Genomic DNA, 17,724 nt, shown 5'->3' with positions numbered 1-17,724 from the left:
TCAAAAATGAGGGCAAGATTAGAATATTCACAGATAAACAGAAACAGAATTTCTAAGGAAGAGACCAGATTTTCAGAAAACACTAAAGGGTGTGCTAGAGCCTGAAAAGACAGGAGAGAGAGGCCTGGAAAAGAGTCTAGAAATGAAGATTATATCAATAAAAGTAAAGTGTCAAAAGAGTGGTGAAAATAAAATATGACAGATAAAACTCAAGTAGTCAGAAATAAACTTAACCAACAATGTAAAACACTTGTACTTAGAAAACTGCAACTCAATGTTAAAAGAAATTTTAAAAGACCTAAATAACTGGAATAACATTCCATGCTCATGGATTAGAAGACTAAATATCATTAAGATGTCAATTCTCCTCAAATTAATATACAGATTCAATGCAATCCCGATAAAAATTCCACCAGCATTAAAAACAAAAATTGAAAACAAAATTATCAAATTTATTTGGAAGGATAAGTGGTCCTGAATAACCAGAAACATCTTAAAAAGGAAAAGTGAACTCTCATCTCCAGACTTTAAATCATATTACCTACCTATAGTGGTTAAAACAGCATGGTACTGGCATAGACACATAGGCCAATGGGACCAAATTGATGGTTCAGAAACAGACCCTCACATGTATGGTCAAGTGATATTTGACTAGCCTGTCAAACCCACACAGCTCAGGTAGAACAGTCCATTCAACAAATGGTGCTGAGAGAACAGGATATCCATAGCTGAAAGAAGGAAAGAGGACCCCTATCTTACACCTTATTCAAAAATTAATTCAAAATGGATCAAAAACCTAAAAATAAAAGAAAGAACCATAAAACTTCTAGAAGAAATTGTAGGAAAATATCTTCAAGATCTGGGGTAGGTAGTGGATTCTTAAAGGAGATAAGAGGAGGACTGAGATGGACTACTGATGCTTAATGTATGTAGAAGTTTTAATTAGCTTTGCTGTAAATGTGTGGAAATGTATAGAGTGGATGGTAACACACAGTGAGTAACAGCTAGTTTATAAATGGGGATGTGGCTGAAAATGATTATCTAGATATGTAAATGCCAATTGACAGAATGCTAGAGAATAATCTAGGAACTGAATAGTACAGCAAACCAAGAGGTGAATGAGAATTGTGGTTGATGGTACAGATGCAAGAATGTCCTTTGAAAGTTAGAGCAAATGTACATCACTGCAACAGGGTGTTGGGAATGTGGAGAAGCATGGGAAAAATACAGCTGGAGTGACCTATGGACTGTGGCTAGCAGTAATAATATAATATCCTTGCCAAAGATGTACTGTATTGATTATGGGGTAGTATGGAAAATGTGAGCCAAATGTACACTATGGACATGGTAATAATCAGATGATATTATCTTATATGTAACAAATGTTCCACCACAATGTGGTGTATTGATAGAGGGATGTTGGCACATGTCTATCATTGTTTTATAGCTTTACAACTTCTGTCATAAAAAATGGAACCATGTTTGATGTACAATATCTGTACATAAGCTGCAGCAAATATAACATGAACATGTAAAAAGATCATTGCTGGGCAAGGGGGAAAAGGCTTTAATTTTGGATATACGGGAGTCCCCTATATTGTATATGTGACTTTACTGTGATCTAAAACTTTTTTGAAGACAAAATTAAAAATTAAAAAAAAAAAGGATGTAGACACTGAGGAAGGAATGAAAGAGATTGCCTTGCCAGTATACCTACAGGGCAACACCTTTTACATTGATGAAAGGCAAAATATCAAAAACAAAGTTTTATATTTTTCATTTTTTTAATACCTCAGTTTATTTTTTACTTTATTTTACTTCTTATAATTTAGTATGTATTCTATTTCTAATCTTTAAACCCATCATTACTATTTCATTTTCCTACTAATTGAATTTGGCAATATATTAGGCTCCATTTTTTAAGAAGTTTTGCACCACAGAAGGGTCCAACTATGGTAGGGGAGGAACACTGGTATGGGGTTATTGATGGGGGACACATGGTTGGGAGGGAGTTCTCCAGGGCATGTATATAGGAGACATAAAAATGTTTGGATATTCATTGGGTATTGTCATAGTAGTTAGAATTACAAACAACAACTGAGGGAGTGCTGAGTTCCTAGCCAGGGGAGCTCTGTTACATTCCCCAATGGAACAACAACAATCCCCCAAGTGCAAGGGCAAAGACCAGTGGAGAAGGATGGTCCAATGATGGGCCTTTGATACTGATGACAATGCTTATGAGCCTGTGTGCCTGAAATTCAAGTAGGCCTAGTGCAGGGTGCCTAAGAGTTATCTCCTGAGAGCCTCCTTGTTGCTCAAATGTGGCCACTTTCTAAGCCAAACTCAGCATGTAAATGCTTTACCTTCACCCAGCATGGGACATGACTCCTGGGGATGAGCTTCCCTGGTGCCGAGGAATTACTACCAAGCACCAGCTGGTGATGCAACTAGAAAAAGACCTTGAGTAAAAGGGGGAAATGGTAAAGACAAATGAGTTTATACCCTAAGAGACTTCAAAATGAGTTGGAAGATCATCAGAGGAGTCACGCTTACACACGGCTCAGCAGGATCCCAGAGACAGTCAAAATAGCTACAACCCCAGGTACTGGTGCTCCTGAAGGCTACGGAGACACACAGGTTCTGCAGTCATGGCAGATGGCTCTGGAGTTCAGTGCCTTGTGAGTGGACCCTACTTTGGAATTTGTACTCCTGAATGTGATGGAGCTGGACTCAGATGTGACCTCTCTACACATGCCTCTTTTGTCACTTTTACTGAACCTGTGGTTGATGCTGGGATTTGGTATACTCAGGAGACTTGAATCTCTGGACTGGCCATGTGCCAGCTGGGCCCTGAGCCTCAGCAGAGTCGCAACACCTACTCTTTGGTTCATTGGACTTACTTAGGTCAGCTAACAGAGGTGAGGATGGTCAACAACCACACCGGGGAACCAAGAGTGCCCACAACTGCAAGCAGGAGAATCACATCCATCAGCCATGTGGGATCTAAGCCCCCTCTCAATTTAGAAGTGGAGTGGACATCATCATTCCAGGGTCCACAGGATGGAGGAATGAAATATGGATTAGAGTAGACTTACTGGTATTTTACCACAGAACTATTGTGACTCTAGCAATGGAAGAAATTGTATCATTGATGTGGAGACAGTGGCCCAGGCAGTTGCCGAGGGCAGGGAGAGGGAAGAAGAGAGGTGATGTGGGGGCATTTTCGGGACTTGGAGTTGTCCTAAATGATACTGCAGGGACAGATGCTGGACATTACATATCCTGCCAGAACCCACTGAATGGACTGGGGGAAGAGTGTAAACTACAGTGTAAACATAATCCATGCAGTGCAGCAGTGCTCCAAGATGCATTCACCAAATGAGGTGAATGTGCTGCAGTGATGAGGGAGGTTGCTGATGTGGAGGAGTGTGTGGGGGGGTGTGGGATATGTGGGAACCTCTTATATTTTTTAATGTAACATTATTTGTGATGTATTTTTTTAAAAAAAAGACATTTAAATAATTTTTAAAATGCAAAAAATAAATATTCTGTGTTGGAGAAAAAAATATTAAAAAATATTAATAGGGTGGTTTGGGGGAAAAACACACCAAATGTAAGATAAGGACTATAATTAGTAGTAAGATTTTGAAAATATTCTTCATAATTTGTAACAAATGTCTCACAACAATGCAAGGTGTTAGTGGAGGGTTGATATAGGGGACCCTCTATGATGTTATGCATGTTTGCTTTGTAATTTCACAACTTTTTTACTATACTCTTGTTTGTGTACATTCATATGTAAATGATATAAAGATAATAATAGGGTAGGTTGGGGGGAAAGTACTTAGGTTACTAGTAATAGTTTGACAAAGCTCTTTAATCATTAGTTAAAAAGGTTTAACAACAATGCAAGGTACTGGTGATAGGGTGAGTCATGAGAGTCCTGTATGAAGTTATGTATGTTTGTTTTTTGTAAGTTCACAATGATTATTATACACTTATTGTTTATGTATGAGTGATATACTTCAATAAATTAATTTTAAAAAGAAAGAAAAACAAATCCCGACCAGCGGAGGGGAGATCTTAAAAGCAGTGAGAGAAAAATTCATTATTGAGAACTAAGCGATGGGGACGCTGGATTCTTGGGAGAAACCCCTGCACCCTGAGGGCAGTGCGCTGCTCCCCTAAGAGCCCCGCCCAGACCCCCGGGGGGCCTCAGCAGGCCGGTGCTTTCTGTCCAGGCGTGAGCGCCCACGCCCCTCCTCGGGCCGCAGTGCCAAGGCCTGCGCACAAAGAAGGAGCTGGAGGGACACCCTCTGGGGTGCACCTGCTGCTTGGGGGTCCTCGTCCCCCGCCTCCCCCTGCCCCGGCCATGGCAGCCCCAAAGTGGCTGGGGGGCACGGAGTTCCCTGAGAGGGTGGCAGGGCCGGGGGCTTCGGTAACCCAGCGATGGGCCTCATGGCGGGGGTGGGCAGAAAGCACCTTCGGGGTGGCCCCCCGAGGGCTCCTCCCTATGGGTGCCAGGCGCCATCTGCTTGTCCCGTGTCCACTCACAGCCGCGTTAGCTGGCCTAGGGAGGCTGGAGGCACCAGAAACGCCTGCGACAAAGCCAACCTCTCCTTCCCCGGAGGGGTCTTTTCAGGACAAACCTGCGCTGCTGCACGTCCCTCGGGCTCACTGGGGAGCGGCTCATGGCCGCAGGCGTGGCGGGCAGGCTGGACACGGCTGTCCACTGACCTTGCCCTTGGGAGAATCAAGGGGCGCCAACACAAACCCCAAACCCGCCATCTTCTCGAAAGACACGCATGGACGTGTGCGCTACCTGTGCTGGGGGAAACCAGGACACCCCAGACGCGAGTTGGTCCATGCAGCCTGTCTCGGTGGCCTTGGAGCAGCCCTCGGGGACCCTCCAGCCACTGTGTGGCCTGCAGAACCCTGCTGGGCAGGCCCGGGGCCTGGGGACATGCTGCATGGCCTCACAGGCGCCCATCTGCTGGGGGGTGGGGAGGACACCTGGGTAGGGCCCAGTGGCCATGGTGACAGCCACAGAGCACGCCAGAGGGACACGGGCTGCAGCGGGCAGGGCTTGCAGGCAGGCATCAGCTTTGCCTCCAGGGTCGCGCGCTGGGCGTGGGAAGGACGTTTCTGGTGAGACACGGAGAGGTGGAGCACTTCAAGGAGCTCATGGGCAGTGGGCAGAGCCCAGAGGGAAGGCGTGGAGTGATGCAGGAGTGGGCCCATCTCCAGCAACACGGGGGACGAGGCAGTGGGAGAAGGCTCCCAGCAGAGCTCTGGAAACACCCAGGAAAACAGTTTTTGACTATTGTTTTAGTTTCTCAGCTACTAAAACTAATACGGCACAATGGGTCAGGCTAAAGGGAATTTACTGGCTCACGGTTTCAGAGGCCACGAGGCTGCCTCTCCCGCAGTGGGTGCCTTCTGCCGGCAGGCTGGGTGCCATGGCTTTTCCGGCACACGGCGATGCACGGGGCAGCGTCTCCTCCTCCTCCAGGTTCCAACGACTTCGGCTCCGGCTGCTGCCGTGGCGCCATCTGGCTTTCCTCGGCATCTACAGGCTCCAGGAATCCCGTTACAGCCCACCCGACCCGCCGGGCCATTCCTCACTGAGTAGCCCCTGGAAGGGGTTTCACTGACGGGGGGCCACAAGCCCAGGATGACGACCAAGAAGGAGCATGTCCACCCTGGGCACAGCCTGGTCCACCTCGGCCACTCTGGGCCAGTCTCATCCACCACGCACACCCTGGGCCAGTCTCGTCCACCACGGCCACCCTGGGCACAGTCCTGTCCACCTCGGCCACCCTGGGCCAGTCTGGCCCACCACGTCCATCTTTCTGAATACAAGGCCAAGGTATCCTCAAGGGCCAGAGGTGAGGAGTGTGAAGCAGGAGGCCAGGGCTGAAGCGCTGCTTGTCCCGAGGGCACCTGCTGACCCCTGTGGCTGGGGACAAAGCCCAGGTCTGGGCAAGGCGGGAATCAGACCAGAAATCCCGCATTGAGCCGGGAGTCCCTGGGGGCGTCCTCGTGGTGCCGGGGACATCCACTGGTCACAGGAGAGCCAGGCTGGTCTTGGCCCCGAGCCTGGGCTCTGGTGAAGGGGGATGAGGCGAAGTCTCCCAAGCCAAGGCACGGCCTCCAGCAGGCGGAGTTTGAAGTGCTCACCCCGAGCAGAGCTTTTCCGAGGGGGTCCCAGCAGGAGCCAGCCTCCTCTGGAGAAGGCCTCGGAGAGCTCCTACCAGGTAGACAGGACTTCACAAGATCCCCGGACACATGAGAAAACTACCCACCAGGTGCAGCAGTCAACAGAAAGAACAAAACGTAGACGCAGACCCTCCGAGACTTCAGACGACGGGTCAGTTGGGACGGAATGCACGGAAGCACTGCGCACGCGCACAGAGTAGAAGAAGGCACCGGAGTGCGACAAAGGAACGAGACACTATAAACGAAAGACGCCTTCTCAAAGTGGAAGAATAACCATTGAAACTGAAAGTTAAATAACACACTAGAAGCCACTGAAAAAATAATCAGTGAGCATGGAGTTACACCTGAAGAGGTGGCCCAGCGTCAGAGGGAGGGAACTGAGGAAGCAGGAAAGGACAGACACAAGAGAGAATTCTGGGTCTAACCTTGATTTAGGAAAGGGCAGAGAAGGAGGAGGGTCTTACTCAAAGATACGTTAGGGGAGAATTTTCCAGGCAGTAATTCTCAGGTTCAGAAGGGCCAGTGAGCCTCAACATTTAGCTGGCTGGACAGTGATGGAACTGCAGTTCCCAGAGCTGCCGGAGTGCAGAGGCGGGCGCCCTGGCCAGTGACGGGCTGGACACCTGCTCCTTCGCAACCCTGGATGCTGGGAGCAAGGGGGGCGCTCAGAAAAAGGCGCGGTCAGCCATGGCGCCCCAAGTCGCCAGGCCGCACCTCTGGAGGCTCTTCCCGCCTCTCCTTGCCCCCCACCCCATGCCCCTTGGCTCAAGGCCGCATTCCTGCAGGAATGGAACTGGGCAGGGGTCCACGGCCCCCACCCGGGAGGCTGCTTGGGCACAGCCTCAGCACCACCAGAGAACAAAGCCCATGGCTGGCCCCGCGCTCTCCTGGGAGAGGAGGTTGGGGGCAGAGCCTGCCATTGGGGTGCGGGGACCCATTTTGGGGTCCTCGTGGACCCACCACCACACAGCAGCAGGAGTCAGCTCAGGACGTGGGGACAGAGCCCTCGTGGCAGGCGTGGGAGCAGCCCTGCAGCCTCGCTCTCCAGGTGAAGTGCCGAGTGCCTGCAGGGCACGTGTCCCTTGCAAGGCCACGTGGGGCCTCAGGGCTCCCATCAGCACCTCTCCCCCGCCACACCGGGGGCAGACATGCTGCGGCCTCGTGGACTCACTTCCCGTGGCTGGTGTCACCGGTGCTCACCGAGCCCGCAGCTCTGCAGCTCGAAGTCCAGCTCCGCGTGTCCTCTGCTCCAGGACTTACACGGCGACCTCAGGCCGGGCCCTGTGCCGGGGGCTTGGGGCAGGACCACTTCCAGGCTTCTTCAGGTTGTTGGCGGGTGTCGGCCCCTCTCCCGTTCCCACGTGGCCCCTCAGGCACCAGGGCAGGCTGGGTCCTTCCCCCACGCAGAACCTCCTGGTCTCCCCACTGCGTCCGCTCTGCTTTAATGATGGCCCTGGACCCACCCGGAGAGCCCAAGAACACTCTGATTTTAAAGTCAGCGGATCCGTGACTCGAGGTTGGTCTTCACAGCCCTTCTGCCACATCAGGTGACCCTGGAGGCTCCGCTCCGGGGCAGAGGACCGGGGCTCAAGAGTCAACCGAGCAGGTGGGGCAAGCGGGCGGCAGAGTGAGGGGCTCCAGGAGTCGGCTCATCCCCAGGGCAGCTGGTAATCACCCAGAGCTCCCCAGGTCACCTGCTGGGGGCCAGGGGACCAAAGAGCACCCTGCAGCATCCCTGGAAGAGTGGAAGGGGAGACTGCCCACCTGCGAAAAGACTTGGAAGTAGAGGCTCCACGCCGCGGAGGCCGGTGCCATCCTCCACTGGAGGCACAAGCCGCCTCAGGAGCTGTTCTGCAGCTGGAGTTGGAAGCTCCACTTCCCCAAAACAGGGGAGGAGGAGATGGCAGGCACCAACTTCAGCTACTGAGGAGTAAACTCGGCTGGCTGAGGTGTCATCTTAAGAAAAGCTGAAGTTTGAACCTGTCCAAGCCGGCAAGAGGCTGGTAGCTGCTATTTTTTTTTTTTCCAAGATTTTATTTTATTTATTTCTCTTCCCTTTCCCCCTGCCCCAGTTGTCTGCTCTCTGTGTCTATTTGCTGCATCTTCTTTGTCCGCTTCTGTTGTTGTCAGCGGCACAGGAATCTGTGTTTCTTTTCGTTGTGTCATCTTGCTGTGTTAGCTCTCCGTGTGTGCGGTGCCATTCCTGGGCAGGCTGCACTTTCTTTCACGCTGGGCGGCTCTCATTACGGGGCGCACTCCTTGCGCGTGGGGCTTCCCTACGCGGGGGACACCCCTGTGTGGCACAGCACTCCTTGCGCGCATCAGCACTGCACATGGGCCAGCTGCACACGGGTCAAGGAGGCCCGGGGTTTGAACCGCGGACCTCCCATGTGGTAGGCGGACGCCCTAACCACTGGGCCAAGTCCACTTCCCGGTAGCTGCTATTTTAACTCTGCCCCCAGCGTGAGGGTGGCGCTGCTGACCAGAAATCCCAGTGCTGGCAGGAACTGGCTTCTTTCCACCCAGATTGGCCCACAGCCCTCGCTGCGGCAGGGAGGAAGCTGGGGTGACCTGCACCGGCCTCTCAGGGTGACCGCAGCACTTTGGCCGGCCCTGACTAGACTCGCAGGTAAACCTGAGGAATATCTCCACCCCCCACAGGACAGCAGAGGGATGGCCTTTCCTCAAGCTCTTCGGGCAACCGCAGTTGCTTTGGCCCTCATGGCTGGGACTGCTGGGAACTGGAGGATCCGTTCCCACCCCGGCAGGGGAGGGGGGGCCCGGGCTTCATCACTTTACCTGTGGTCAGTTTTGACTCAAGGCTTAGTCTGCTGCCCACACCTGTGGCCCCATCCCTGCCCCAGGTGGGGGTGGAAGGGACGTGGAGCTTCATCAGTCTCTCCAGGCAACTACAGACGGTCTCAGCCTTCGCGGCTTGGGTTACTGCCCACGGCTGGAGCTCCATCCCTACCCCGGCAGGGGAGAAAGGGGAGAGGCCTCAGTGCTCCTGGGCAGCGAGGGCAGCTCCAGCCGCTTTGGCTTGCCCCATCACCTGCATCCTCAGCTCCTGTTCATTTAGCTGACGAGCCTTCCAAAGTAAACTCGGAGAATACAGCTTGGCTTCTTGCAGCTTATAATAGAATGCTAAATGAGCAAAACCACTGTCAGCCTAGAATAAGAGGGACATGGAGGGGAAATGGCCTTAAGAGGAAGCCATGAAGCTGAGATCTGGAATTAAGACCTCTCCTTGGGCCGAGAGAGAGGCCCCACCCACAGGTATGGAGACGGTGAGTTGGCCCCAGCATTTGAAGAGGGTGGATGGTCCAGCCCGCCGTTCAGGGAGCGTTTTGCTGCCCCAAGGTAGAGAAAGGGTGGAGCACATTCCCCAGGGGTTGGGGAGGGTGAGGTTGACATCCCATAGCTCTGAGAGGGGTGGGCCTGTCCCCATGGATTAGGAAGGCCAGGTCGCCAACTCATTGCTCTGAGAGGGGTGGGCCTGTGTGCCAGAGGGCAGGAGACGGTTGCCCCACCCCTCCTTGTTCTAAGGGGATTAAGACTCTACCCCAAAGATCGGGAAAAGTGTGGCCTTCACCCCAACACCTTTGGAGGGTGAAGTCTGGAGCTCGGTGCCACCCACATGCTTGCTGAGGTGGACCCAGGAAAATGGCTGTGGGCAAGCCTGTGGAAAGGGGGGTCCCCATGAGGCCCAGGGAGAAGAAATCATTATCTTGAGAGTGACTCTAAGACTGTGAAGTCTAATGAAATATGCCTCGCAGGTTTATGGAATAGTTGGGGATCAGTGATGCATTTTTCCCTCCCAATTCTCCTCGTGGTAAGCAAATGTTTACCCTATGTCTGTCCTGTTGTATACTGGAAGCAAATAAATGGTTTTATAAGTTTCACAGGTCTACATTCAGAGGGGATTTGCCCCAAGACCAATTGTATTTCTATGAACTGATTGTGATGTGATTTTGTACTTGGCATTGTTACTGATGTAAGGGTTTTTTTATTTTTTTATTTTTTTATTGTCTTTTTGGGACTCAGAGGGTGGAATGTGGCAGTTTGAGATCATTTATGGATCCCCCAAAAGGAAAAGGTTGTTTGTAAACTGGTCTGTTTCTCTGGGTGTGATGCCCTGTGATTGCATTAGATTTGGCGAGGGCTTCTGATTGAGTTTACTTGATAAAACCTATTTAGGGCTTCTGATTGGGCTACGTCAGTGAGGTGTAGCTTGGGGTGAGTCCCCGCCACCTGTGGGCTTTTCCTACTCACCCAAGAAGACACACGGGGGAGGAGCTAGCTCTGTCGTGTTTGATCCTGGGGCCCGGGGAGAGCTGAGCCATTCGCCTGTAGTTTGCCGCTTAAGAGAATAGAGCAGCTGAGAGGGCCCGGAAAGAAACGAGCCCTAGGCCCGACTGGTGGAGGAAGCCCTGAGAGACGAGCCCTGTGCAGCCAGCAGCAGAGATTGGAAGTAGCTGGGCCCAGGAGCCTTAAGAGGAAGGAGGCCCAAGAGCCCAGGCAGAGGGCGCCCGCCATCTTGATTCAACACGTGGCAGCAGACTCTGGTAGGAGGCAGCCTTGAGTGGGCTCTTTATGGCCTGGTGACTGTGAGCTCCTACCCCCAATAAATACCCTTCATAAAAGCCAACTGAGTTCTGGTCCTTTGCATCAGCACTCCTTTGGCTGACTGACACACACTAGTAATGTGCAATCTGAGGAAGTCGGGGGGAGATTCCACTTACGATAGCAATAAAAAGAACAAAATATTCAGGAATAAACTTAACCAAGGACATAAAGCACTAGTATTCAGAAAACTACAATCCATTGCCAAAAGAAATCAAAGATGACCTAAATAAATGGAAGAACATTCCGTGTTCAAGGATGGGAAGACTAAATTTCATTAAGATGTCAATTCTACCCAAATTAAAATACAAATTCAATGCAATCCTGGTAAAAAATTACAACAGTCTTTTTTTTTTTTTTTTTTTAAGATTTATTTATTTTCCCCCCTTCCCCTCCTCCTACCCTACTGTTTTTGCTGTCTGTGTTGTCTTTTCTCATTTTCTCTCCTCTAGGATTCACCAGGATTTGGTCCTGGGGACCTCTGATGAGAGAGGTTCCCTGTCAATTGCACCACCTCAGTTTCTGATCTTTGCTGCACTTCACCTTGACTCTCCCCTTGTCTCTCTTTTGATGCAGCATCGTCTTGCTGCGTGACTCACTTGCACGGGCACCGGGTCACCACGCAGGCACTTGCGTGGGCACTGGCTTGCCATGCAGGGACACTTTCTTTGCTTTTTCACCAGGGGGCCCCAGGGATGGAACCTGGGTCCTCCCATATGGTAGGCAGAGGATCTATTGCTTGAGCCACATCCGCTTCTCCCAACAGCCTTTTTAAAAGAAATGGATACAGTTTGGATAGATCATATGGTGTATGAATATATCTCAATAAAACTGCTTAATAAAGAAATAAGTAATTGTCTAAGAATAGGCAGAAATAGCAGCTATGTACAGGAGGGGAGGCATGGAGAGCTCGAGTAGTAAAGAATTTTCTTGTTTGTTTTTGTTTATTATTATTGAAATAATGAAAATGCTCTAATGATGATTGAGGTGATGATTGTACAACTTAAGTGTCATACCAAATACCATTTATTGTACATTTTAGATAAGTTTTATGCTTTATTAATATGTATCAGTAAAACTGATTTGTTCAAAAGTTTTATCTAAAGAAATGGAAAACCCAATCAGCAAATTTATTTGAAAGGCAAGGGTTCCCGAATAGCCAGAAAGATCTTAAAAAGGAAAAACGAAGTTGGAAAGCTCTCACTTCCAGACTTGAAATCATATTACCTGGCTACAGTGGTAATAACAGCATGGTACTGTCATAAAGATAGATACATAGTCCAGTGGAATCAAATTGATGGTTCAGAAACAGACCCTCACATCTATGGTCAAGTAATTTTTTTTTAACATTTATGTGTTTATTTCCCCCCCTCCAACCCCATTGTCTGCTCTCTGTGTCCATTTGATGTGTGTTCTTCTGTGTCTGCTTGTATTCTCATTAGGTGGCTCCGGGAATGATCCTGGGACCTTGCGAAGTGGGAGAGAGGCGATTACTGTCTTGCACCACCTCAGCATCCTGGTTTGCTAAGTCTCTTACTATCTCTCCTCTGTGTCTCTTTTTGTTGCGTCATCTTGCTGTGTCAGCTCTCCACAGTGGGTGGCACTTGCGTGCAGGCAGCACTCTGCATGGGCCAGCTCACCTAATGGGCCAGCTCACCTTCTCCAGGAGGCCCTGGGTATCAAACCCTGGACTCCTGTATGGTAGACGGGAGCACAACTGCTTGAGTCACATCTTCTTCCCATCAAGTGATTTCTGACAAGGCTGTCAGCCCACCCAGCTGGGGCAGAACGGTCTATTCAGCAAATGGGGCTGGGAGAGCCAGGTAGCCATATCCAGAAGAAGGAAAGAGGACCCCTACCTTACACCTTATACAATAATTTACTCGAAATGGGTCAAAGACCTAAATATAAAAACTAGAACCATAAAACTCCTAGGAGAAAATGTAGGGAAACATCTTCAAGACCTGGTGGCAGGGGAAACGGACTTTGGCCCAGTGGTTAGGGCGTCCGTCTACCATATGGGAGGTCCGCGGTTCAAACCCCGGGCCTCCCTGACCCATGTGGAACTGGCCATGCGCAGCGCTGATGCGCGCAAGGAGTGCCCTGCCACGCAACGGTGTCCCCCGCGTGGGGAAGCCCCACACACAAGGAGTGCGCCAGTGAGGAGAGCCGCCCAGCGTGAAAAGAAAATGCAGCCTGCCCAGGAATGGCGCCGCCCACACTTCCCGTGCCGCTGACGACAACAGAAGCGGACAAAGAAACAAGACGCAGCAAATAGACACAGAGAACAGACAACCGGGGGGGGGGGGAGATTAAATAAATAAATAAATCTTTAAAAAAAAAAAAGACCTGGTGACAGGTGGTAGTTTCTTAAACCTTACCCCCAAAGCATGAGCAACAAAAGAAAAAAAAATGGATAAATGGACCTCCTCAAACTTAAACTCTTGTGTGCTTCCAAGGATTTTTTCAAGGTGAAAAGGCAGCCTACTCAATGGGAGAAAATATTTGGAAACCACATATCTGAAAATGTTTTTTTTTTAAAGATTTATTTTTCTCTCCCCTCCCCACCCCCAGTTGTCTGCTCTCTGTGTCCATTCGCTGTGTGTTCTTCTGTGACCGCTTCTATCCTTATCAGTGGCACCAGGAATCTTTGTTTCTTTTTGTTGCATCATCTTGTTGCGTCAGCTCTCTGTGTGTGTGGTGCCACTCTTGGGCAGGCTGCACTTTCTTTTGCGCTGGACGGCTCTCCTTACGGGGTGCACTCCTTGTGCGTGGGGCTCCCATACGTGGGGGACACCGCTGCGTGGCACAGCACTCCTTGCACGCATCAGCACTGCACGTGGGCCAGCTCCACACGGGTCAGGGAGGCCCGGGGTTTGAACCGCAGACCTCCCATGTGGTAGACGGACGCCCTAACCACTGGGCCAAGTCCGCTTCCCACCAAAGTCTATTTCCACGTGTTGGAGCAAGACAGCTGCTGATGGCTTCGAGGGATCAGACTTCCTGGTTCCTACCTTCTCAGGGCTGGCTTCTCTTTCCTCTGTGTGCTTACTTCCCAGGGCTTCGGCATCAAACTTCAACATTAAAACTCCAAAGTTAAGAACCCTCCAACTCTGTCCTTTGCCACGCCTTTTACCTGTGAGTCCCCACCCACCAAGGGGCAGGGACTCAATGCCCTACAGACGCGGACCAGCCAAAACCCTAATCATAACTCAATCATGCCCAGGTTCAGACCAGATTACAAATGTAATCCAGTATCTATTTTTGGAATTCACCACTCTATCAAACTGCTACACTCAGAAAGCTAAATACAGAACTGCTGTATGGATCCAGCAATTCCTCTACCAGGAATATATCCAGAAGAACTGAAAACTATGATATGAGCAGACATCTGCACATCAGTGTTCATAGCTGTGTTATTCGCAATGGCCAAAAGATGGAAACCTGAGTGTCCATCAACTGATGAATGGATAAACAAAATGTGGTATATTCACACGATGGAATACTCTTCAGCTGTAAGAAGAAATGAAAATTGGGACACATATGATGAGGTGGATGAACCATAAGGACCTTATGCTGAGTGAAATAAGCCAGACACTAAAGCACCACTATTGTGTGGTCTCCTAATATGAACTAAACACAAAGAACAAACGCATGGAGTTAAAACCTAGAGTATATGTTACTAAGAGTAGATGAGGGCTGAGTAGGGGCACTGACGCTTAATGTACGTAGAGTTTTTCATTAGGTTGACTGTAAAAATGTGGAAATGGATAGAGTAGAACTGACACGGCTGGTTTATAACTGGGGTTGTGGCTGAAAGGGTAGTTTAGGGATGTAATGTCAACTGAAAGAAAGCTAGAGAATAAATAATCTAGGGAGTGACTAACACAGTGAACCTGGAGGTGGATGAGGATGTGGTTAACTGTGGTTAATGGTATAAAGACAAGAGTGCTCTATGAGCTAGAACGAATGTATCATTACAAGGTGCTAAGAGGATGCTGATACATGGGCAAATACAACTGCTGTAACTGATGGATGATAATTAACAGCAATATTGTAACATTCTTGCATCAACATCAAAGAAGCTACTATAACAAAGCTCAGGGTGAACAATAGGGGGTATGGGATTTTTTATATTGAACTAAGTAAAATGTTCACAACTTTACTGAGGCGATGAATGAAGTGAGAACCGCTGAATGTACACTTTGGATAGATTGTACAAGACGTGCAACTGTATAATGCAGTGGGCCCTGAGGTGGAAGATGGACTGTGGTTGACGTACAAAGGTAAGTGTTCGCTCAGGTACGATAACGAATGCACGGCACTAATACACAGTGTTAATGGCAGGGGGTGTGTGGGAGAACATACCAGCTGTGTGCCATGTGCTAGTTAGTGGTAATAGTCTCATGACGTTCCTTCAAAACCTGAAACAAATGCTCCACAACAATGTGAGATGCTGGTGGAGGGGTGATGCACGGGAATTCTGCACATTATGCATGATTGTTTTGTAAGCTCACAATTTCTCTAGTTAAAGAAAAAATGAAGAAATTAAAAAAACTGAACCGACCATATCTAGCATGGAGTTGCTATGCCGCCCTATCATGTTTCCGTGGAAATGAGCTGGACAGATAACCAGCAGTCAAATTCTCACGCAGAAAGGGTGTTTTATCTCACTCAGGAAGGGGGTCCCCTGCAGGGGCAAATGAAAGTGTTTTTCCTGTTCTACATAAATAGGGAAGTGTGATTTCCAGACAGCTCCCCTGCAGCCGCCCCACTGCGCTCTCCTGGACGGCACGGGGTTTTCTCCGGGCAAGTGCGGGAGCCCACCCTGTGGGGTCAGGGAGCCCCACCGGTCTCCGTGCTCCACCCACCTGTTGGGTGTCCTCAGGGATGATTTTCTGGTATTTGTCATGAGCTCAGAGATCAATCAATCCGAGTTTGCACACAGTGGGACTGCGGGAGGGCCTAGAGGCTAGAGCAGAGCCCCTGGTGTCAACTAAAGCCGGGCAGTCATGGATTAGAGGCGTGTATCGTATGAAGTGTCACACGTTTTTTCTGTCTGTTGAGATGATCATGTGGTTTTCTCCTTTATTCTCTTTATATAGTGTATTACATTAATTGATTTTCAGATGCTAAATCAGCCTTGAATACCTGGGAGAAGTCCCACTTCTATCATGGTGTACAATCCTTTTTCTGTGCTGGATTTGGTTTGCTGGTATTTTGTTGAGGAATTTTGGTCTATATTCCTAAGAGACATTAGTCTGAAGTTTTCTTGTGATGTCGTTGTCAGGTTTTGGTAACAGAGTAAAACTCAGAATGAGTTGGGAAGTGTTCCCTCTACTTCTATTTTTGGAAGAATCTGTGAACAATTGCTATTAATTCTTCTTTAAATGTTTGGTAGAATTCACCAAGAAGCTCTCAGGGTCTGCACTTTCTTTGTAGTGCCCTTCCTCCTTCTCCTTCTTCTAATAATAATTATTAATCCATTTTATTTATTTGTCAGTTTCAGTACTTTGTGCCTTTCTAGGAATTTGTTCATTTCCTCTAAATTACGACTTCCTTATATTCCATTTTTTCCTGCAAGGTTGGTAATGCTTCCTCTTTCATTCTTGATTTTTAATAATTTGTACCCTCCATCTTTTTTCCTTGGTCAATTTAACTAAATGTCAATTTCGTTGATCTTTTCAAAGAAGTTTTTGGACTCATTGATTTGATTTTCTCTATTGCTTTTCTATTCTCTATTTCATTAATCTCTACTCTAATTTTATTATTTCCTTCCTTTTACTTGTTTTGGGTTTATTTCACTTTTCTTTTTTCCAGTACCTTAAGGTGGAAGGTTAGGTTATTGATTTTTTTAGGATATTGATTATTGAGATCATTCTTCTTTTTTAAATATAGGCATTTACAGCTATAAATTTTCCTGTAGACACTGCCTTAACTGCATCCTGTAAATTTTGGAATGTTGTGCCTCATTTACATTTATCTCAAAAGATTTTCTAATTTCATTTCTGACTTATTTTTTAGTTCTTTGATTATTTAGTAATATATTTAATTTTCACCTATTTGTGAATTTCCCACATTTCTCTCTGTTAATGATTTCTAATCTCATTTCAGTGTGGCCAGGAAATATTCTTTCTTTAATTTCGATCCTTTTGAATTTATTAAGATTTGTTTTATGGCCCAGCATATGGCTACTGAGGATGCTCCCCCTGCATTTGAGAAGGAAGTGAGCTGTGCTGCTCTTTGGTCTTTTTATAGATGTTTGTTATGTTTGTTAGATCTAGTTGCTTTCTAGAATGTTCAATTATTCTATTTACTTTTGATTTTCTGCCCAGTGCTCCTATCCATTGCATTATTAAAAGAGGGGTGTCGAGGTCTCCAACTATTATTGTTTAATTATCTGTTTCTCCCTTCAATTCTGTCATTTTTTGCTTTATGTATTTTGGGGTTCTGTTGGGTGTATATATATTTATAATTTTTATATCTTTCTGATGAAATGGTCCTTATATCATTTTAAAATGTCCCTTTCAACTTACAGTAAACACTTTTTTGTTTTTACCTTTATTTTCTCTGCTCTTTATATAGCCATTCCAGATTGCTAATGAATTAGCTCTCTCCATTCTTTTACTTTGAGACTATTTGTATATTTGAATCAAACATGTGTCTCCTATAGACACTGTATAGTTGAACCTTGCTTTTTTTTTGTCAAGTCTGACAAGCTCTGCCTTCTGATTGGTTGTTTAATCAATACACATTTGATATTATTGTTGATATAACTGGATTTACATCTGCCATTTTACTCCTTGTTTTCTTTTTGCCTCGTCTTCTTCTGTTCCTCTATTCCTCATTTATATGTTTCTTTTGCATTAAGTGATTATTTTC

Source organism: Dasypus novemcinctus, chromosome 4 (assembly GCF_030445035.2).
Source record: "Dasypus novemcinctus isolate mDasNov1 chromosome 4, mDasNov1.1.hap2, whole genome shotgun sequence".
Taxonomy (NCBI): domain Eukaryota; kingdom Metazoa; phylum Chordata; class Mammalia; order Cingulata; family Dasypodidae; genus Dasypus; species Dasypus novemcinctus.
Note: the sequence above shows the minus strand (reverse complement) of the source record.